Source organism: Podarcis melisellensis, assembly GCF_964234715.1.
Source record: "Podarcis melisellensis genome assembly, chromosome: 3".
Lineage (NCBI taxonomy): Eukaryota > Metazoa > Chordata > Lepidosauria > Squamata > Lacertidae > Podarcis > Podarcis melisellensis.
In genome coordinates this window covers 69,681,646-69,704,850 of record NC_138530.1, presented here as the reverse complement: position 1 = coordinate 69,704,850, position 23,205 = coordinate 69,681,646, and the positions used below count along the sequence as shown (strand labels likewise).

Here is a 23,205-nt window from a genome sequence, read left to right as displayed (position 1 = left end):
TAAATAGAGAGTAAATAAGTCCCAATGAAAATCATGCACAAGGCTGGAATGTGAAGGTCTTAGGAGGCCAATGCGTCTTCTGGTTCAGTAATCAGCACTGGTAGGAGCGAAAAGTATTCACTCCAGCCTAGAAATTGTCCATCCTTTACCTCATGCTAAATAGGCCTTATCTCATACCAAAAAACCATGGGAACAAGATGGAGCTCTGACAAAAACATCCATGATAGATGACAAATTTATGAGCCTCTTCTAAAATTACCCCATTACCTGGCCTGTGTTCTGGCTTGCCAAGAAAGGAAAAGCAGCTCTAGCTTTGTGCTCTGAGGTAAGTTCAGCCAGACAACTCATTTCTTGCCTTTTCTGTCAGTTATTGAAGGCCATTCTATACCAGCAGATATCTAAAGCTTTCACTTTAGATAGGGGCATGTTGAGGGCTGGGTTTTTCTTATTCTGAAACACCTGCCTAACTTTATGCTATGAATTTAGTTTATTGTGATTTTCATTTATGTCAGCCACACTGAGTAGGGCATAAGCCTCAGAAAAACAGGGTAGAAATCTTGGGAGCAAATAAATAAAATTTACTTCAAGGCTTCAAATACACTCAAGAGCCTCCTGTTTTCTCCCCCAGAAGAGCATAATCAAGTGTCGTTCTTGTTGTTTTTCACATGACTTTTCATGACCTTCTTCACTCTTTCCTGGAACTTGAATAATACTTCTAAATGTTACTTCCCAACATGGTAATTATGATGTCTTATTTGCCTTTGCCTTCGTTTTAATAATACCAATGCTTCATCTTTGTGGGAAGTGCCTTCACATAGCAAAATCTTCACCACTCCTTCAACATACAGAAATCTAATAAGCCTATATAATTTTTTTTACCATTGAGAACCGAGCTACTCATGATGCTAATCAAAGGGAGCTGGTAGAAATGTGCAGGATGTGTATTTTGTTCCCCGGGGAGTTAAAAAAACAAACAAACCCTCCATCTTCATCCTGTCACAGAGATCTTCCAGCTGAAGTCAATGGGAGTTTCATCACTTTATCACTTGACCAATAATAGGATTAGACCCCTGGGCAGTATGTGGCATAAAAAGTTTTGGTCATAGAACTCAAAGTTAGAATAGCATTAGAAACTGTCCTACTGTGTTAGCATCCATCACATCAATACTACACACAAGTCTTTAGTTCCTAAGTAAACATTACTTTTTATCCAGTCAGGTCATATAGATCGTTCCTTTATTTATAGGAGAGCACAGAAGTGTTATTATAGGTATTTATAAATATTTTAATTATTTATCTTTCATTTTAAAAATTGAAATTTCAAATACAGTGGAATCTTGGTTCTTGAACACCTTGGTACTTGAACATTTCAGCTCCTGAATGCCAAAATCCAGAAGTAAGTGTTCCAGTTTTTGAACATTTTTCAGAAGCCAAATGTCTGATGTAGTTGTCGGCTATTGTTTCCAGGGCGCCTGCGCCAATCAGAATCTGCGCCTTGGTTTTCAAACATTTTGGAAGTCAAATGGACTTCCGGAACAGATTATGTTTGAGAACCAAGGTGCATACAATATACTGCATACAATATACTATGGCAGTCACACTATATGGTCAGTTAGAAAGCAGTGGCTTGCTTTGTACACATTAGAAGTGGATTATTGAACATATTTTTATGGGGGGATGTCACTGCAAGGTGAAGTCCCCCTCTTTCTTTATTCATGATTATAAATGTATAAATGTCACACAGTGGGAAATGGTATATGTGCACTGAACACTGGTATATGTGCCCCTGGATGCAATAATGCTATTTTATTGCAATACACACAAAAGGGAAACAGAAAGGTCCATGGCTATTACTAGCTCAACTCTTTTCCATATCAGCATTTTATATAATAATGACTTGCAGCCTGAAAATCCCACAGAAGATAAAAATAACACATGGGTTTGGATCCTAAGCCTTGATTCAATAAATGAAAGGGCTCCTTACATTCAAGGAAGGCTTTCATTCCATGGTGGATCCAACTGGCAGAAGGATAGAGATAATTTCCACTCATTCCCCTCTTCCTCTGAAGCATCTCTCCTCCGTTGTTGGTAGAGAGTTACCCCCACTGGTGGAAAGAAATCTGAACTCCAAGTGTCATATTCAACTAAGTTGAGTAGACCCATTGAAAATAGCAGACTTAACTTCATCATTTATCATTAATTAAAATGGGACTACTCTGAGTTAAACTTAGTGGAACCTTCCATGTACTTTAGGAGAAAGCTCCCAAGAGGCATCACCCTAAACATCAGTGCCTTTGTGAAATCAAATACTAATTTTCACTCTTATAATTACATGCCCAGCATTTTTCATGCCTCGTGCTACAAAAATGGTGAACACGACCATTCTTGACAGCCTCGGAAGCAAAGGATCAAGAAGCAATATGGACACGAAGAGGTGAGCAACAGCCAGCACAGCCATTTCAATTCAATGTATGTATCACTTCACACTGCTGTAAATAGCCCTGAAGCTATTTACAGGGACAACAGCACACAATAATCAATGAAAGTCCACTTACAGTGAAACAAATATACTAAAAGTATTTGTCTGCAAAAATCACCCAACAACATAAATAATCGCCCCATCCACATAAGGATGAAAATAACAAAATACGTAATGAAAAGATTGATCATTGACACTGTCCAAATGATTGGGAGAATAGAAATATCTTTGCCTGGTGCTGGAAGGATGACAAAGTCAACCTTTGAAATATAATTTTCTTTCAATGGTCTTATATCCTTCTCTTCCTCCTCCTATTATTGTTAGTAATAGTATATTAAACAAGTTATTGGTTTATTATACAAAAAGTTCTTCAAGTGATTTACAACATATTTAAATACAAAAGCATAAGTAACAGTATGTTATGATATGAACACATTTACACAAAAGCATGTGCAATTCAGTAAAAGCAATAATAACCCCCTCGCCCCATTGCAGGAGCAGAAAGCTTTAGCAGCACACAAGCTAGGAATGTCATCATTGTCTATCAAAAACCTGAGGGGAAATGTTAAGTTTTTACCTGATGAATATCAGTGGGAGCAGTGAACGGCTATCAATATAAATGAATAAGATGATCATAAATTACAATTAAAATAAATAAAAACATCATTCACACAACCAGAGGAGCCAACTCTTAGGGGCTGTGGGGGCTTTCACCACCACAATAAAATATTTGATGGGGCTAGCCCCCCACAAAGTTGATGGGAGTCTCCATCAAATGGTTTTTGTGCACTGCATCATGTGATCGATTATGCAGGGCGGGGCTTACCTGGGCCCCCACAATATTTTATTCAAGTTGGCACCACTGCACAAAATTGTAACAAAACTGCCACTGAGGTGGAAGATTTAGGGTTCATCTATATGTCCACTTGTCTCATACCTAGAAAGCACGGTTTTATACTTGACCTCCCCCCTGATTCTTTCCCAAGGAAAACCTGCTCTTTAGTTCTAAATTGGAGCAAACATCAATCCAGAGAAAACCCAGAGCGATTTTCCCCAGGAGAAAGCAGCTGGACAAAAGGAAGTATGGATGAGCCCTTAATAATTACATTCCAAAGGCCTGGAAAGGTTTTTTAACTGTGCCTATGTATTGCTAACATGTGGGGTAGCCAAACTTGCAATTCCACACCCACAGCGCCTAGTGCAAAGGGTGCCACCGCCACGTTGACCAAAAAGGTTATTTGGGCAACTTCTATTTGTAATGGGAAATCAAATTATTTAGTTACAGATAGGTAGCCGTGTTGGTCTGCCATAGTCAAAACAAAAAAAAATCCTTCCAGTAGCACCTTAAAGGCCAACTAATTTAGTTCTTGGTATGAGCTTTCGTGTGCATGCACACTTGAAGAAGTGTGTATCTGAAGAAGTGTGCATGCACATGAAAGCTCATACCATGAACTAACTTAGTTGGTCTTTAAGGTGCTACTGGAAGAAATTTTTTTTTTGTTCAAATTATTTAGTTTGTTTGTGAGATATACAACTGGCTGGATATTGTTTTTCATTCAGGCTGATGGGAAAGTTTGTGTCACAAAATTAAATTGCAAGAGGCACATGAGGCTTTGGCCTTGAAAAATGTGCTGTCTCCCCAATTGCTTTCCTGAATGTGGCCAAGTATCAAAGAGCAACATCTGCCCTCATTTTAGCTTTAACAGCAAGATGTTGCTTTAGGGTGGTTCTTTAAGATGATCGCTGCCTTCAGGCTTAGTTAAGGCTTTGAACTATGTAGATGCTTGCTGTTCAAAGCCTTTCTTCTCTGCTTCCCCACCCCCTCAGAAAAAGCAGAAGCTAACAGTTGCCATATTTTTCACTTTTACATCCAGATGCACTGCCCCACCTTTCATATCCTCTCTCTCTTCTCTCCTCTTCTCTCTCACCTACCCACCCGGCTTCTGCAACCAGTCTCGTAAAACTATCAACCAAACACAACTGAATGTCACATACACACACACTTAAAAATAACATTGTCACCTTGGCTTCTTTCTTGTTATCTGGTTGATAGGAAGCAGTTAATAGAAACAATGTGCTCTGCCACTTAAAAAGAATTGGGAATTTTTTAAAAAAGAAATCTATCAGACGCAAAAACATTTCGTGCTTAACAGAGACATGCATCACACACAGAGAAAGACACACACACAGAGAGAGAGAGAGAGAGAGAGAGAGAGAGAGAGAGAGAGAGAGAGAGAGAGAGAGAGAGAGAGAGACATAAAGAGTTTAGATCTGAGTTTTAAGTAGGTGGAAAAGTATATGACATTGTTGCAATAATTTTGCTCCATGCCAGCAGCAGGGGAATGTGATCCACCACTAGGTATGTTTTCACAAAGGGCTTGGAAAATATTTGAGCAGGGCCTCTTGTACAGTATGCCATTTTTACAATCTAAGTTTTTCTTGGAGGCTACTTTCCATGTTGGTGCTACTTAAAATGTTGAGATGTGAAGGTTGGATACAGGAAGTGGGGGTGGTGGGGGCTCTATATTTTCCAAGGCTCAAGAGAGAGAGAGAGAGAGAGAGAGAGAGAGAGAGAGAGAGAGAGAGAGAGAGAGAAGGAAGGAAGGGGAGACTTATTTTTTAATGGTAGAAAAATTGCAATGATTCTTTTGCAGGCAGGGAAATACAGAAGTAAAATAATTTTAAAGACTATATAAAATAATGCTCCTTCCCCTAATAATATGGTTCAGGCTCCCATTCCTGCCAGAACACAGTTGAGTGGGGCCCTGTCAGTGTGCCATCCAACCTGCAAACTCTTCTACACTCCAAGCCTACTTCTCTCATCCCTAGGTATGGACTGGATGGATCTTGATGCTCACCACCCCCCAGTTACATGCCATATTTGGACTTCCCCTGAAGACACGGGTGTAAACACAGGGCCTAGGTACATTGTCTGCTTTTCAGATCTTTGCATGATTAGTGTCAAGGTCTGGAAAGAGTTTTTTGGGAATTTGGTTGAATAAAATTAGAAACTCCATGACTGAGAATTCTGAAAGAGGTTTTCAAGTGTGTTCTCCTGAAGGTGCTTTAAAACCTTATTCAGAGCTTTTCCTAATTACACACAGGTCTCAAAAGCAGTCAATAAGCCAAGGGATGTTGTGGGGGGGGGGCTTGCATGCTTGCTTCCACCACCTCATCTATTTCTTTTACACGTTGTGCATTCTGCTGAATGCCTCAACATGGCTCCTTTCCATGCTTCCTTTAAGTTTTGAGATGAGGTCTTTGCAAGGTGTCCTCAGTGGGACCCAGTCCACACCACCTTTCAGGGGGAGAGGACAAAGTGGGCAAAGAGTGGTGCTCCATAAGTTTTGATTTCACTTTGGAAACCAAAGTGAGTGCTGCTGTTGAGTGCAGACCATTTTCCTTCCCCTCTGCTTTTGCCTTGTCTTACCCTCCACTGCATAGGAATCAGGTGTGATAGGTGAGGAACAGCTGGTTTGCACTGCAGACATGCCAGGCTTGCCCATTGCTTTTCATGAAAAAGAACAGATGCTCATTAAGGTGTGGAAAGGCAACCACTGCTCTTCTTTCCTATGGAAGACACCATTGCCTTCTGATGTCAGCTATAGATACACAGTTTCCCCAGTGCTTCCATTTACAGAACTATTTGAAAGCATTTAAAAAACAAACAAACATATGAGTGTCTCTAGATCCCCTGCACTCTTTACAAGCTGTAAGTTACATTAGTATGAGAATCGGTCATGCTGGGAATTTATGTAGAAAACACAAATCTTGGGCCATACTGACCTGCCAAGTTAAACCTTCATTTGTTTGCAATAACCATGTTGTGTAATTCCAGAAGCATGGAAGAAATATTACCCAGCCTCCAAACCATCTCATTAGCAAATGTGCTAACAGGAAGACTTTTCCACTGGGTTTAACACCTTGCTCCCAACAGCTTTAAACAAGGAAAGTGAGAAGGTGACACACAAAATGACTTACTGGACAAAGGTTACGATTTGAATGTTCTAGGTTTTGATTACTGAAAGACTATTTCAGCACCTTATCCTTTCACCTAGCCATCTTCAAATATCTAATGGGCTGTAACATGGCAGACGAAGCAGGCTTGTTTTCTCCTGCTCCGGAAGGTAGGACCCAAACCAATGGATTCAAGTTACAAGAAAGAAAATTCCAACTAACCATCAGGAAGAGCTTTCTGACAGTAAGAGCTGTTCAACAGTGGAACAGATTCCCACAAGAGGTGGTAGAATCTCCTTCCTTGGAGGTTTTTAAGCAGAGGTTGGATGGCCATCGGTCATGTGTGATCTAGTTGACATTCCTTCATTGCAGGAGGCTGGACTCGATGACCCTTGGGGTCCCTTCCAACTGTATAATGCTGTGATTCTATGATGATTGACCTATTCTAAAATCCAGTTCCCACACAGAATTAGAATATCATGGGAATGGCTGGCCCTCCCCGTCCAACATGCCCTTTCAGCCAACCTGCTTTCCTCCCCACATTAGAGAGCAAACATCTGCTCTGGACAGCCTGGTTTACTTTTGGAGGTTTCTCGTAATTTTAAACTCTGCTCATGTAGTATAGTTATGGACAATGGGGATGGGTGGTTGGAGCAAGGTGGCTGGATAAATAGACAACTACTTGATCCTCTGCTTGTCCTGTTCTAGAATATACTAGAAGAGTCTATCCATGGCTTCATGGATAGATTGGAGGGAATAAGGTCTACTTCCAATGTAATATATTCTTCCTCAGGTATTCTTCTGACACACAAAAAATGGCCCTCGGTTTTCTGTTTATGGTTATAGTTGGCTCACTATACCTAGCTCACTATACCTGCATACAATTTCAGACTGACTTTTGTGAGAAAGAATGTTGAATGCCATTTTATTATTCCTCAATAATACTTATACCCTACTTAATATGCAAAACCTTAATCTGTCTTGAGGAAAACAAAATAAGATCACTTTTTAAAAATCTATAAGCAATACAAAGAAATACATCAATAAAAAGTTCAATAAACATTCAGCAAAGCATCAAAAAATAATAAAACAGAGCAGTTTGATGAACCTTTAGAAGACACATTTTATAGGTAAATCTAGAGTGGGCCACAAAGAAGCAAAAGAATAGCCAATAATTTATTGGTGGCTTTTTGAAGAAAAGAGAGCAAATATGGCATTCCCATGACTGCAACGGTCCTTGTAAACAGGAACAAGATTTTCATACACTATCTCAGGGAACATATAAATCCATTCCTTTAGAGAACATTAACACGTAAATCACAGTCACGCTCATTTGAGGGTGGAGGTTACTATTTAACCAGAACTCTGTGTGCATCATCATGAACAAGACAGAACGCTGTTTTGGCAAGGAGAAACGCTGCACATGTTGTTTTGAGTCCACAGTGGCTTCCAACGTGAAGCACAATTCTTTCAATTTTCTGTGGTGGCCGAGACTGTATTACTAACAGGAGGGCTCATGAAAGGGAGAGGAAACGAAAAGAACAGAAAGAGCTTAACATGACCCAGGCTGGAATTTTAACAGGATGGCCAAACGGTGGGTCTTGTTAGTCAGTGCACAATGTGTTCTATTAATAATGATACACAAACTATCATTTTGGAATGGTGTTAAGTTAGTACTAATAGAGTGAAATGGATACCTGTCCTGGAATCATAGAATCACAGAATTGAAGAGTTGGAAGTGACCCTTAGGGTCTCTTGTGGACATCCAAGGAAGCAGAAGATTCAGGAGCTGAAAGAAAATACTTATTCACACAGCAGATACTTAAACTTTTGAATTTGCTCCAGCAGGCAGTGATGGCCACCAACCTGGATAGCCATAAAATACATATTCACTAGCCATGATTGTTACGCTTCTCCTCCGCACATGGGTGGCAATTGGCTTCTTAATACCATTGGTGGAAATCATAGGAAGCCACAATCAGGTCCTGCTTGGAGGCTTTCTATAAGCATCTGGTTGATCACCACAAGAACAAGTTGCTAGACTAAATGGGCCATTGGTCTGATCCGGCATGATCTTATTTTGAAGCCTTAGAACTTATCATCATCATCACCATCATCATAAATATAAGATATTTTCTTCTGATGTTTGAAATGTGAGTCCACATTTTTATAAAGCCTTCAGTGAACAGCCAGGAAAGTGGTTCTTCCCAAGAGATATATAGAAGAAAACAAGGGAAAGAAATTGATTGCAACTCACTAACACCTAACACAATGCTGTTTATTTTTATACATTGTTTTTTCATACAAAAGTCTCACAAAATGGTTCAAGTTAATCTATACCCATGCCTGTAGACTATAAGCAAACTATTTCATATGCAGGAAGCATCTGTCGATGCTGGAGGGCAGGGGGTGAAGTGAGAAACAATGGTGCAGTTTAAGGGGGAATGATTGACTGCAGGGAAATCAGGAAGTTCAGGCTGGAGGTGAGATCCACAAGTCCCACTTTAAACATTAATTGCAGGGAATCAGAAGTGTAAGGTACTAGTGCTAATGCAAACTCTACAATTCAAGTAATGTATGAAAAGGCTTTGATTATTTTTTTAAGAAAAACGAAGAAGCCATGTCTTATTCAATAGTGCTTGCCGTCAGATGGAATTAAGCTCGGTTAGAAAAGCAGGCTGAAGAGGGTATTTCAGCACTGATGAGAGCAGAGAATAAGCATCAGTCTTGGATCATTACACCAGGCAACCCACTGGTGGTGCAACGGCCAAACTACATGCGATGCTTATCTGCACGTACTTAGAGAACAAACTTTTTCTTTCACACAATGTCAGGTCAGGATGCAGGAGTGGGGGGTGAGATCTATGTGAAGACCCTGGAATGGGGTGGGAGGGATTCACTCCTTCCTGCAATGCAAACTGCATGTGGAGGGACTGTTGCAGATTGGTACTATAGCTGGGGACAAGGGTTAAAGCCCCCCACAATCCCCCCCATACCAGTTTCCCAGTCTGGATCCGGGTCCCCATGCTGCCAATTTGTGATAAACGTGACGTGCAGCTTGGCCCTTAGCAATAGAAGTAGCAGCAGCAGTACAATATTTGCAGAGCTAAAATATTATGTGATTTGACTGCTACTTTGAGAGCCAACAGGCATTTGCATTAATAAGCAACCATGTGCGTTCTACAGCTAAGAATTTAGCTATCATTCCTTTCTGCCTGGATTAAAAGTTATGTGAAACCTGACAGGCTGCAGAGGCTTTACTGTAATTTAAAATAGTTCAGTAAAGGACCATATTATTCCACAAATCTGAATTTTTGCTATACAAAAGCATCGCTAAGGGTTTTCACCAGTGAGGCCTAATGAAGTGTGATGTCACAACAGCAGCCTTACTAAAACTTAGGATGAGACATAGTCTCATGCTTTTTGTTCATGAAAACCTCCTATCTCTTCTCAAAACTATTTTAAGAGAAGAAGAAGAAGCAGAAAAAGCCAGCGAACGCAGAGCCTGTAGGGCTCCAAAGGGTGGGGGGCATGGCTTACTGACATGGCCCATTTCCTTGGAGATAGCTGTGAAGAGTTATTTTATTTTGGCAAGTCAGAAGGGCGAGGGCTCTCTGTCAACATGGGACAGGCAATGAGGCAATTTACCGCCTTGTGAAGCCTGTGTAGAATAATGCACTGAAGTCAGAGTCAGTTTTTTTATGGAATGTATGACTGGAACAAGAGGCCAGACTATATACGACCCATTAATTTCCCCACCATCAGTGATATGATGCAATTAGGAATACACCCACAGCACCTGCGTGCATTGTAGCACAGCAGGGCACCTCTGTCAATGACCTTTTCATAGCTCTACACTGTATTTACACAGTCACTAACCAGATTAGGGTTGCTGTGCAGCTGTTTTCGTTCTATTGTTCATGGGTGGCTTTCAAATACTAGCTTTGCCAGGATCCTTGAAACAACAACAGGATGAATCTCCTTCAGGGATACTTCCAGCCACATTCTTTCAGTGAAAGGAAGCGGTGTTTTCTGTCTTGCCGTCCTTGAACTCTCAGGCTTTTTATGTCCCCGACTTACTGTAAAATGAAACAGATCAATATAATATTATAATAATATAATATAATATAATATAATATAATATAATATAATATAATATAATATAATATAATATATTGATCTGCCCCCCCCTTTAATGTACCCACCTTAAGATACAACAAAGACATTTCAGATCACCAAGAAAACTGGCAAATCTAGAAACAAGTAAAGCCTCTTTTACTTAAAAGCTGAAAGTTTGGGCCAGTGTAATGTCTGCATTCTCTTGGGAACAAAAAATGGTTGTGCCCCGAATGGAAAACGAAAGTTTTGCCCATGCAGTTTCCTAACAAAGAGGGGAAACTGTGCAGGTGTCATCAGTCATGAACCCGTCTGAGAATGACTGCTGCTGAAGCAACATCTGAGGTTGGATCTCACAAGGTATGCAATCTGGGCCCTACATGGCCCTGTCCAGGGTACCCTGGCCTTGCCTCTGCTGAAGTCAGTGATCACAACAGAACACACAGAGAGACCTTCATCCTCCATCTAGGCAAGCAAGAGGCATGGCCTCATACAAGGACACATTCCAGCCAGGTGAAGGTACTCAAGGAGAGTGCAGAGCAGGGCCAGTGAGGAATGCCACCTGGAGGGTTGGACAAAGAGAACTGAAAGGCTACATTTGGACCCTAGAACTGAGGGTCTGTACCTCTGCTGTATATGTTTCCCACTGTGTTCAATGGTGCTGACTCAAAGGTAAGTGCCATAGGATTTTGGCCTTGATAAATCAATAGGTTTGATTAATTGATTAATCCTGCCTATCAAAATGCTGCCCTCACATTTCCTGGCTGGCGTGGCTAATTTACTTCTATTCTTCCTTGCCTTCATAGTTTTTCTTACAGTATCTGACTTTTCTGACATAGGAAATAAAACTGCACAGAAGACATATACTGTATATTATTTCAAGATGTCAGTTCTGCTCCTTGCGAATGATCCAACATTCCAGGCCACACAATGGCTGACATTGTTATGACTTCATATTCATATTGTTGGGGTGTTAATGCATTGTTGTACGTTTGGCCATCTTGATTACAAGGCCAGAGGGGGAAACATGGCAGAGCAGATCCCTGACAGCCAAAAGTTTTACATCAAATAATTTACTAAGAAGCCATGTACCTTTTACAAATTATTCTGAATAATATAAAAAAACTGTAAGACTGGGTTTTAATTTTTGGTAAAAAGAAAAAGAAAGAAAGAAAGAAAGAAAGAAAGAAAGAAAGAAAGAAAGAAAGAAAGAAAGAAAGAAAGAAAGAAAGAAATGATTTTTACCTCTGAAATGATTAGAGGCACTCTCTAATGACTGTACTTAAAAACATGCAACACAATACTTTTTTTTTTAAAAAAAGATTCCCCTGCAATAGGATCTCTGAGCCAGAAAATCTTGGGCTAGATTCCCATGCTGAGTGTACACATTTCCTCTTTGGCAACAGGCAGTGCATCTTAACCTGTCTTGATTGCTTTAATGTCCTGAGGGAGCGCTTCTTATTTAATTAAGAATTAATTTCCTCTATTTAGCCATTTTGGGGCCAGTTCATATGCAATCAAATAGCATAAGATCTACAGTCTGATAAATCATAGCTCTCAGGTAAGGCCCCAAGAGTTCAGATGTTTATCAATGCATTGCAACCCTGTAAAATATGACTGGAAACCAGGCCAAAATCAGACTTGCTGATGAAATTTCCAGTGTTTCCTATTTTGGTTAAGAATCTTAAATGTCATTCAGACTGTTCCCTATTCTTCCAAGGACATGGCAATTTGTTTTTTCAACTGACACCCTGATTGTAACACTTGATTGAAAACAAAGACTCATTGACTTCTATGAAACATATTGCCAGTTTGCCATATAGGCAAATGGAGGACTACATATGGAGAAGTGAAAGCGGATTATCAGGTATTGATGTCTCAGGGAGATCAAATTTTTCTTCAAATTTTATCTTAGTCATCAATTACTTGGTGGTAGCAGGTTATGTGTACAGAAAGTTGCTGACTTTCCAACTCAGTGTGCGCAAATGAAGGGTTTTATCTAAAGTAGATCAGCAGTGCAGAGCTGGTTGAAGATAATTGGTATATCTGGTATAATAATCAGAAAAGACTTTGAAGCAATGTGCAAGGCAAAAGTAACATGCCTTAGGCATGGGGTGAATGAATCCATACTGTAGGAGTTCATAAAACGTTTATCGGGCAACTTCAAGGCAGTGGCGGAGCTTCATGCTCTGGCACCAGTGGCAGAGAGCAGGCAGGGGAGGGACTGGTGTGCGTACCAGGGGCTGGGCACGCTGCCCGCAGGGGTGTAGCACGCATCCTGGGGATGAGGGGAGGCGCCGCCTGCAGGGGTGGGGCAGCTGCGATGGCACCCTGGGGATCGCACTGCTGGGGGTGGGGCGCTCCCCCACACTCCTCTTCCTCTGCCAGTGCTTCAAGGTAACTCCAGCTCAAAATTCAACCTCCATTTCACACACCAGTGCCACACCAGTGCCTCTCCTTTCCTGAGCTTGTGGAATAGGAGCCGCTGTAATGCTTTGAACCCCTCCATTGTAGGCTGAGGTATAAATGTGTAAATAACCATATATCGTAAAGACACCACAGTCTCCACTGTGCCTCATTTCCAAGGGAAACACAAACCCTGGTTAAGCGCCTGGAACCCCTGGAATCTTGTACTGCTCAGAGATTGGGATAGTGTGCAACAATATGTTGTGCTCCAAACTCCCATGAGCCCCAGCCAGCATGGCAAATGGTCAGAAGTGATGGGAGTCAAAGTCCAACACCATCCAGAGACCTCCGTGTTGGCTATGAATGATTTTAAAAGACTCACAAAAAGAAAGGGCACTCAACTGTTAAACCACACTCAACTGATTTTATGAAGAGACTAACTCAGAGGACGTATTCTCAGCTGAAATAAGTGCCTGCTGTACAAAGGGGGAGATTTTACCTTCCCATTGGCTCATCTTCTCCATTCCCAGCATTGTGCTGACCTCCGCACTGTGTCACAAATCCGTCCCACAAGGCACAACACAGCTGCAACAGCAGCAACAGCTTAAAGGTTTGCAAGGCAGGAGGCAAACATCTAATTGAGTTTTCTAAAGCTTTGGAGTGAAGCTCCCACTGTACACATCCAATGGTCATTGTTATCCAGGTGTTATTCTTATAACCAAAACCATTCCAAGTATTGATTTCGAAAAGACTCAGTATGCCAATGAAGGGCGGGAAGAGGAATCACATCATGATCAACCTAAATTCAATAATATTCCATATTTATGTTGAAAGTCATAATTAGGCCCCTTTTCTCCATCCTTATTTGTTCAGCTGTCACAGGGGTCAAGAGGCATTTGATGCCATCAGGAAAATAACAGAAAGAGGAATCTTGGAGTTACAGATGTAATGCAGCCCCTAGCTACTAAAGAAAATAAATGAAGGCTGGAATTTAACATCCTCTTTGTTGGCTTGAAGTAATTGTAGAAGGTTCTTGGAAAGGTCATTTCACTTAAAGGGAAAAAAACCCATTTCAGAACCATTTTTCCCTCCAGAAATTCCAGTTATCTTTGTAAACACCATCAGTCTTCTCCCACAAAGGGTTCATTCCCAGTTTTGGCTTATCTCTGCAATCCACCACTCAGGTGAAGTGTGTATACTCTACAGGCACTCAGGAGTAATTGATTCTTGCGCCTTTTCAATCCAGACATCTTAAATGGGAGTAAAACTCAACCGTTACAAGAACCCATGTTTTTTGTAGTATGGCTATAAAAATGCTGCTGATTGCTTTTGCTCCCCCTGTATTTTAAAGATCAAGCTGAAAGTGTGATTTTTGTACACCTAGGCTATAAAACCTTATCACATCAGAGACAAAGGTTCAGCATAGTCCTCTCCTTGCTATTTTAGTTGCTACCTGGAGAGAATTCTCCATGCATAGGAGCATTCAAAATTGTTTTCAAAGTGGTACATTTAATTTTAGTAACTCCAAACACTTCCACCTCAATCTGATGCATGTGTAAATTCAGCTGAACTGTTGAAAAGGCTACTCTGATAAAGATCAGCAAAATGCATTGGGAAATAGTAAATAAATATGGAACCTTATTAGTTTTGCTATTGCATTTTTATTTTCTGGTTTTCTTTTGGAGGGTGGTTCATTCCCCTCTTTGTCTGGTCACTTGTATGCAATCCCAGCACATTATTGCTCATGCTGTGATATTACACATCCTTAAATTGTCTCTTGAAACATGTCATGAAGGAGTAACTTTGATCCAATGCCGTGGCAACAACCTAAATCATTAAACTTGGCCAGATCACAAAATCTAGACCTGTTTGACTACTTGGCCTACAAAGTGGAATTTTTATTCAAAGGCCACTTTGATGAAGTGAGCTCCATCAGCAATGTTCCCATGACACGGAATGTCTGATATAATGAAATACAGTTCAGTTGAGCCTGCCTCTAGCATCCCATGGTTTGGCTTTGTGGAAAGCAGTAAGTGGGTGGCATTCCACTAAGCTTTACTCAGAGTAGCCTAAGGTTAATTAATTTCAGTAGGTCTACCTTAAGTCAAACTTAGCTTAGTACAACCCAGAATGTCTGGTAGCCTGGAAAGCTCAGTTCTGCTGCCTCTGGAAACCCCTCTCTTTGCCTGCTTGGCACCAAGATGTTCAAAATGCAGGGAAAGGAGGATAATTCACTCACCTTCCTAGCAGTTCTGCTAGGAAGAAAGGGTAGAGTGCAAGGACACACTCTAAAACGTATATACCCAAGCACAGTGCACACATCAAAACACTGCCATTCCCAAGCTTTTTTTATGCCTGTATGGTTTGTGGTGAAGTTTTACAGCTGCAAATGCAGTACAGTGTAGATGGTCTGTTCCTCTTTGTAATGTGGGTTTTCATCTCACCTTCCAGCCCACCTGGGTCCTCCTGATGACTAACAGCATAAGAACGTAAAAGATGACAGTCACATTGAAAAAAATAACACCAAATAAAATAGTATGAAACTTTTTTAAAAGAATACTAATATACATATAAAACTCTCTAAATCCCAATGATAAAAGACATTTTGAAAAATGAAGCTACAATGAGAAGTTATCTGAAGAAAACTTCAGCGCTCACTGAAACACATTGCCAGCCCAAGAGATGCAAAGCAAATCAAGTTATCAAGAGCACTAAATAAAACCTGACAATCCATCAAGGGACTGGGAAGTAAACCTTCAGCTGACATATTTCCTCTGCTTTTCTGCTTTGAGGGAGACCAAATGAAGTTCCTTCCAGTCCATTAAACTCTGCTTGCTAAAAACATTGTCTTGGTTGGTTTGTTGAATCTATTGATTGGCTTCCTACAACTCATCAGGAAAAAAACAACTCTCTGACCTAAAATAACTTTGCATTTTAGGATCTTCTTTGCTAGAGACACTGCTAGCTGTAGCTCTATCACCAGTGTCATCTTCCTTCTGGTAGCAGTGCTGGACCTCAAAGGAAAGGGTGTTGCGGAACACCAAAGACTCACATGAAAAGTGACTGAGGACAGCCAGAAAGAAAAGAAGCCCGAAAGTGGCCATAGTTGTCATGCAGTAATTTTGACATAGTGTTTCTAAGGTGGTTCCCCCATACTCTCAGAAGGCTTGAGGGGGATTTTGAGGCTCCATACATTGGCCTTGCTGGAATTACCTGCAGTTCAGCTCTTCCCCTTACAGACCAGACTCCACACGACTTGCTTTTCCAACTTGCAGCTGTCAGAAGATGGAGACAGACAGCAAGGCTCTCACTCCTTCTCTGACCAGCCTGCATGCCTATATGCTGACATACATTTCATGTTTCATCATCTTTATTCTAATTTATGCAATGTGATGATGGAAATGTTTCTCTCCTTCCTTTTGTTTTCACAGCTTTTGTTCAAATTGGAAGACATTCTGACAGGGATATAGTTTATCCTTTGTATGGTTTTAGGCAATTAATAGGATGGCCATATGTCCTACTTTACAGTGCATATAAGTGTAAAATAAACCATATATATTAAAACACTGCAGTCTCTGACATGCCTGAATTCTCAACAGAAACATGCCTGGAAACCCCTGGAATCTTGCTACCACTCGGCAGAGATTTGGGGTGGTGCACAACCACTGTTGCAATACTTACACCAACTGCTTTTCTTCCATGCAGCCTGAAAATGCATGCAGGGCTCTCTGGCTCAGGCCTAGATCAGTTCATAATTCAGGAAGGGGGGGTGACATGGTGCCATCTAAATATTTTGGACTACAAATCCCACCAGCTCTTGTCAGCATGGACAATGGTCAGGGATGATGGGCGCTGTAGTCCAGCAACATTCAGCTGTAGGCACCACACTAGCTACTCTTGTACATAAGTGACCACATCAAAACATATAATCAACTTAAAATTTCTCACAGAATGTACCTTTTCTTCTTCTTAGAAACACTCTGCAAATGAGATCACGCATGGTGTGGAATGCTTTAAATTAACTCTTTCATTAACTGGCCTAAAATCTATAAGGCTTTCCTGCGCTTCTGAATATCACATGAGAAAGAGCTTTCCCTTTTTGTTTTGTTTGAGTAGGAGAATGTTCTTTGCGTACCTTTCCAACAGTGTCCCTGTAGCTTATTCTTCTTGCATGCCAAGAAGCTTTTGGTTTTTTACATTTAACAACAGCCCAAGAAGCAGCAGCACAAATTGCTTCTGAAACTCTCCTGAGTTTTATTTTTTAAGTTTGCCATGTAGCATGGGGAGCTGCCTTTCAACAACACAAGGGAAAACTCCTTTTGGAAGCATAGAATTACTTTCACAGTTTTTTGGTTCTGGACAATGGAGGAGGTCACTGTTCCCCACCCCTGGCGTCTTAAGAAGAATATTTTGGTAGAAAGCTATCAAAATACCATTGCATATGGCCATCCACATTCAGTGCCAGCAGGCCCTGCTCCAGATGTTGGGGTGTGGGGTCCTGCCAGGGTGCATTTACCCCAGCAAATGTCCCAGGATGCCAGGGGCTTATGCTAGACTTAGGTGCCAGCTTCCCTGCAATGAATGTAAGAGCACTGCACCGATATTAATCTAACTGATTTGCAAGATTTTCTATGCTACCAACATAAGAAAAAAATATAATGTTGGTAAATAGCAACCGTGAAATCACATTTATAAAACAAGTACAAATGAGTACACCATGAACCAGTGAAGACATCATCATAGCTGGATCATCCCTCAAGGAAAGCCTCGTCAGTCAGCAAAGACTTTAAAAGGAAATGAAAGAGATTTTCAATTCTGTACAAAGCTTATCTGTAGTTTTGAAGCCTCCACAAAGTTGCCTGGGCTTATGCAATGGCAAAGGGAGAGAGGGAGATGTTTGTACTGTTGCTTCTGGAAGAGGCAGTGGAGTTGTCAGTTCTGCTGTGATTAAAACTCACAGGGGGCACCGCTGAAGGCTAGGAAGAGGTTTTTAGGAGATGGGGAATTTCCTTTTCCCCACTCCCTGCACTACAATGCAATAGACCAGGGGTGTTCAACTTCCAAGAGACTGCGATCTACTCCCACTATAAATAAACTGGCAGTGATCTACCCATTGGATTGACCAGAAATGTTGAGCTTGGGGGGGGTTAGGTCACTGGAGATCACACGATCAACTGGGATCGACCAAGGACAGCCCACAATTGACCGGTAGAGCTCAATCGACTGGCAAATCTAAAAAAATGCAGTATAAGGATGTAAAATTGGGAAACACTGGCCTGCGAATGCTCCAATTGGAGAACAGCCTTTGCCAAAGGTGCCCTGAACTTTCAGAAACGAGTGAAGAGGAAAGCACGTTTGGCAAATCCTCACCATGATCCAACTCCTGCCCAAAAACCTATGTCCCCACTATGGAAAGATGTGTGGATCCAGAATTGGCTTCCACAGTCACTTACGGACACACCATTAAGACTGTGTTCATGGAAGACAATCTTACTCAGCCACAAGTGATCACCAAAGAAGAAGATTATCAGCAATTGGAAGACTGAATTGTAAGTCTTGCACAGTTCTCCAGGGGTGTTTGTCTGCCTTTTTTAAATTAAAAATGTCATGTGGCTATTTAGGATTGTATCCAATGTCATCATATCATTAGCAGATATTACTGCAGGCTTCCAACTGCACAACATCAGCTCCTAAGAAGAGCCTGCACAATCAGTGGCCCATCTCGTCTAGCATCCTATTCTCACAGTAGTCAATGAGATGCAGTAAGACTTATCCTCCCTCTCTCTCCACACACCTCTCCAGTCAGTGCTTTTTCCCCTGGGGGTTTGCAGGGGTACGCATACCCCTAAACATTTTGTGAATCTAAGTTTGGCCTCATTGAGGGGTAGTATTTCAATACGAGTAGGAAAATAAGAGTACCCCAAAACATTGTTTTTAGGGAAAAAAGCACCGCCTATAGCACCCACTAAAATATGCTCCAGAAAGTTGGGGAAACCTCCAGAGCAGATCTGAGTGGGACACATGCTGGGGAATGCCAGGCAGAAGTCCTGCAAAGTCATGGGCATGTTGCCTCCTTACAAAACTTTTGAAAGTGAGTTTTAAAAGATTTTGAGGTGACTGAAAAGATGTTGAGGGAAAAGAGAGGTGGTGGAGAAGTTGCTCAGAACAAAGTGTGGCTAAAGTGAGTGGGCCAAAATCATCAGTAATTTGAAAAACAGGAACACGAGGTAACAATCGTGGCCGGAAAAGTGTAGAGTAAGGATGAGCAAAAGCAATGCATAGAACCTGAAGACAGAAACTATTGCGTGCTTGGCAGAAAAGGAGGCAACAGGTAAGGAAGGGTTAGAACAGAGTCTGACTGCAGAATCCTGCCAACTGCTGCACAGCAAGCCAAAAAGATTAAGCCAGAGCAATAAAGATGACTGGACTTCACATATTAATTTGAATTACCAACTACATAACCAATCTGGCTGCAAACTTCTAGCACTCATTGTTGTCATTAGCATATCTTTGCATGACAAATAATATTAATAACTTTAACTTTTTTCTTTATGCTTTCTTCTATAGTTTATCTTTTCAAATGTAAAGTGTGTTGTTGATGTTGTGATAACAAATGAATAATTGAGCAGTTCAATTAATAGTAAAATCCCAATTGTACAATGGATGTCTAGAGTTGTTTTGCTCTGTAAATTCACACAAGAAAATTGATATATGTTTAAGTTGCCAAGGCTACAAATATGATTTAAAATATCATTATAATTCTCCAGTTTCTGAATTTGAAGCTCCCAAAACCCAGTGAAAATGGAATATACCCAGTTTTGCACATTGGACTGTTTTCATGTTTACCAGTATAGATTCTATACATTGCTTAGGGAAACACAATGTATAGCGGTGTTTGGTCTCATTTCATGTCAGAATTGTCAACAATCTTGAAAATATGGGTAGTAAAGCTAATAAATAATTAGAATGAATTTGCTACTATGAAAGCACAAAATATGTTGTTTATATGCTTGTGAAAAACTAGAAATGTGTTTTTATTGACAGAATGAATTATATCAATATTAGAACTTCCAAAGCTTCTGCTGTACCACATGCTTGTTTGTGCTTGGTAGAAAGAGAAAAATAATTTGCTAGTTATCACACTGTTAAATACATGAGCATAGTTAGCAGCTCATGATGTACATTGCAACATTCAGTAAAACAGTAGGGTTGTGTTGGCATATTTTTTATATAAAAATATGTGCAGCTTGAGGATACTGTATGGGCAAGATTTCTGGAGATGTGTGGCCCACCACATGCATTCTCAATTCTTGCCCTTTCTGGCTTATTTTGTCAGTTAGATCTAAACTGAGGTGCTTGGTCACTAAGGTAATAAGGAAAGGTGAAGTCTTGGCAACTTTGAAACAGATCACAGCAAAACCTCTTCTTTAATAAACCCTGGTGTCATACTTCATTTGTGTGCTGGAGCCTACAATGTCTAGCTTTTAAAAACAGGGGATATAGAAGTGCAGCAGGTATATAGAACACAGCCAGTCTTGGCTCATTAGAGAGACTGGAGAGGCCCTCTTTAGATGGCAACAGCAATTATTGTAATTATAGTGGTACCTCAGGTTACATATGCTTCAGGTTACATACACTTCAGGTTACAGACTCCGCTAACCTAGAAATAGTACCTTGGGTTAAGAACTCTGCTTCAGGATGAGAACAGAAATTGTGCAGCGGTGGCGCAGTGGCAGCAGGAGGCCCCATCAGCTAAAGTGGTGCTTCAGGTTAAGAACAGTTTCAGGTTAAGAATGGACCCCTGGAACGAATTAAGTACTTAACCCGAGGTACCACTGTACTTCAAAATATGGTAGGCCATATTTTGGTGCCTGTATGGCACCACTTGATAAAAGGTGAAATTACGGAAGGCTATGGGCCTGTTCTGGCATTCAAACCTCTTGCATTGTGAATTTTGTGAGGAGAAAAGTGGGGCCATACTGATTGCAGCCCACCTGCATCTGTGTGCCACAGCTGAGTAGGAGATCTGAAGCAAGGTGCCTTCTCCACTTGTGTGCAGAACTCTAAACCAGGCAGTGAGCGTCAGACCTTTCCTCACCAGGCATGCGGATTGTGCAGCATGTGGGGGGGGGGAGCAGAACCATCAGGGATATGTCTGTGGGGATGAAGGCAGTGAGCCTGGCCCCTCTGCTCCCTTCATAGGGATTGTAACTTATTGCTATAAAATATTAGCACATGATTGTGCTTTAAAAAAGCTATCGAGGCAGCTGTCTACATTCTATTGTTTTCAACACCTCCTGAAACAAACCAACCCAGACTTGAATGCAAGTTTGTTCATATTTTCCAAACAGTTGATTTCATCTATATTTAGATAATTTGATTGTCTGCCCTTTTATCATCGTTGTGAACGACTGTTTTGCACTATTATGTAAACTGCTTAGATATTGTTTTGTTAAATGATATATAAATCTTGCTGAATAAATCTGTATGACACATTGTGGTGGTGATGTTCTTGCCAGCAATTTAAAAATACAATATTAAATCAATTTAAAACAAACAATAGTATTCTTTACATACAGCAACTCACCTTGATTTACGTCACCAACACCTAGTCTTGAAAGGCTTTCCTCCATAATTTTCTGTACAATGTTTCAATGCCTGATTCTAAGAAATGAGGGGTAAAATTTGGGATCAAAGCTAAATTGGATTTGTGACATTAGTTCACTTTTACTGGTAAATAGGCATCATTATGGAGATTTTGCCCTGCAGACTTTCAGCAACTAATTTCTGCTTCTTTTCTTTTTTCTTTTAGGGCAGCTGGCAAATAATATGCCGAAAAAGAGCAGCGTTCCCAAGACTTCAGAAAGGGAATTTCCATCCCGTGGTAAAAAAAAGTGATGTAAACTGCAGTTCTTAAGAAATATATTAAGACTAATGCTTTCAAAAATGGGGACACGTCATTTTTAATCATTTGGGCATTATTGCAGTTCAGCTTTCTATCTTGACTTATGGGCAAGTTCTCAGGGTGAAAAGCCTCATAGTATGCAATTCCATTGGAATCCTGTTTAATGAAAGCTTCAGTGTTCATTCAAACAGAGGAACACTGATACAGTCATCATGACACCATTTTTAGCAAAGCCCTTCATTTACTAAAAGAGGTTATTTTTAAGAAAATGTACCAAATGTACCAAAATGCTTATAGGAAGAGAGAGCAGTTTGTTGTTTGAAACTGACTTAGAAATACAATGTTTAAAAAAATGGTGTCTAAAAGCAATAAAATCCAGTAGCAATAAAAGAAAAGAAAACAGTAAAAATAAATAATCAATGTGCAGTCAAAAATCTATCCCAACATCTTGCTGGAAAAGGGCTACCTTGGCCAGGCACCTGAAGGTCATCAAGAAATGAACAAGGGCATCCCTTGGGAGGACATTCCATTGCTATGGTACCATCACAGAGGAAGAAGCCTTTTCCTGCTTCACTTAACATTGTGACTTCAAATGCAGAGTGGGCACGATTTACTTCAGCAAGGAAAGAGCTAAGCATGAGCGTAGCTCTGCCACCGAAATAGATTGGACTGAAAATTACTTCACTTGGGATAGATGGATCATGCATGGCTATACTTTGTATTGCCTTGAAACTGGTTATATTACAAAACAAGAGAATGAGGAATTGTTACAGTATGGCCTCCTACAAAAAAAAAAGGCTAGCGGTTCTGTTCTTTAGAAGTCAGGAATTTCCCCTTCTCCCCCTCTTGTTTTCTAGGAATCATAAGACTTTGGGTTGTGGTTTTTAGGAGGAGGAAGCAATCCTAGCAAGACTGTTTCATGACTCTGATGCACGGCGCTAGATCATGTGCTGCTTGAACCTATTTCTACAGTGCCCCACATTAAAATTTTAATATCCTGTGCCAAAAATTAAAAATGCTTGAAAATGAATAGTATTTAGGCCAATTAGAAACAACTTTTCCCCAAAACCAAACAAACCACAAACAAAGTAACAGTGTACACTGTACTCCAAATGCATTGATGTGAATTCATTTTCCTCGGCCAACCACATATTAGAGCCTGCTGAATAAGCAGTAGACTTTTATCATTGCTTTCTATGGATGGAACTAAGCATTACACTTAAATGCATAGAACTAAATCTGCATGGCAACTTTTGTTCAAGAAAAGGAGGCTGGGGAAGGTACCTCACTTTGAGGGACCTTTCAATTGAAAGGTGGGCTGGAAGTGACCTAAGTAAAGAAA

General features: G+C 40.6%; 1 long non-coding RNA gene across 1 annotated transcript in view; it reads right to left on the bottom strand.

Annotated features, from left to right (window-relative positions):
- LOC309366864 overlaps positions 1-22,659 on the bottom strand; it is a 33,999-nt gene extending 11,340 nt beyond the window's left edge. The window contains exons 1-2 of the long non-coding RNA XR_014166895.1: positions 22,330-22,659; positions 21,546-21,622 (exon numbers count right to left, since the gene is read on the bottom strand). This is a non-coding gene — a long non-coding RNA (uncharacterized lncRNA). The remainder of the gene's footprint in view (positions 1-21,545; positions 21,623-22,329) is intronic.
- Between the last annotated feature and the right edge of the window lie 546 nt (positions 22,660-23,205).